This window comes from Colobus angolensis, unplaced genomic scaffold, assembly GCF_000951035.1.
Source record: "Colobus angolensis palliatus isolate OR3802 unplaced genomic scaffold, Cang.pa_1.0 Scaffold213, whole genome shotgun sequence".
In the NCBI taxonomy this organism is placed as follows: domain Eukaryota; kingdom Metazoa; phylum Chordata; class Mammalia; order Primates; family Cercopithecidae; genus Colobus; species Colobus angolensis.
Genome location: NW_012115300.1, coordinates 3,952,873 through 3,953,416, shown reverse-complemented (window position 1 = coordinate 3,953,416; position 544 = coordinate 3,952,873).

Below are 544 nucleotides of genomic sequence, written 5' to 3'. Positions count from 1 at the left end.
CCTTCTGCTGTGATTGTGAGGCTTCCCCAGCCATGTGGAACTGTAAATCCAACTAAACTTCTTTTGTAAATTGCCCTGTCTTAGGTTTGTCTTTATCAGCAGCATAAAAACAGACTAATATGGTAAACTGGTACCGGTAGAGTGGGGCATTGCTGAAAATATACCTGAAAATGTGGAACTGATTTCCAAACTGGGTAACAGGCAGAGGTTGGAACAGTTTGGAGAGCTCAGAAGAAGATTAAAAAAAAAAAAAAAAAAAAGTGGGAAAGGTTAGAACTTCCTAGAAATTTGTTCAATGGCCTTGCCCAAAATATTGATAGTGATAGGGACAGTAGGTTCCAAGCTGAGGTGGTCTCAGATGGAGGTGAGGAACATGTTGGGAACTGGAGCAACTTGTTGGGAACCCAGTGGGAGATAATTGAATCATGGGGGCAGTTTCTCCCATACTGTTCTTGTGGTAGTGAATAAATCTCACGAGATCTGATGGTTTTATCTGGGGTTTCTGATTTTGCATCTTCCTCATTTTCTCTTTGCCTGCTGCCAT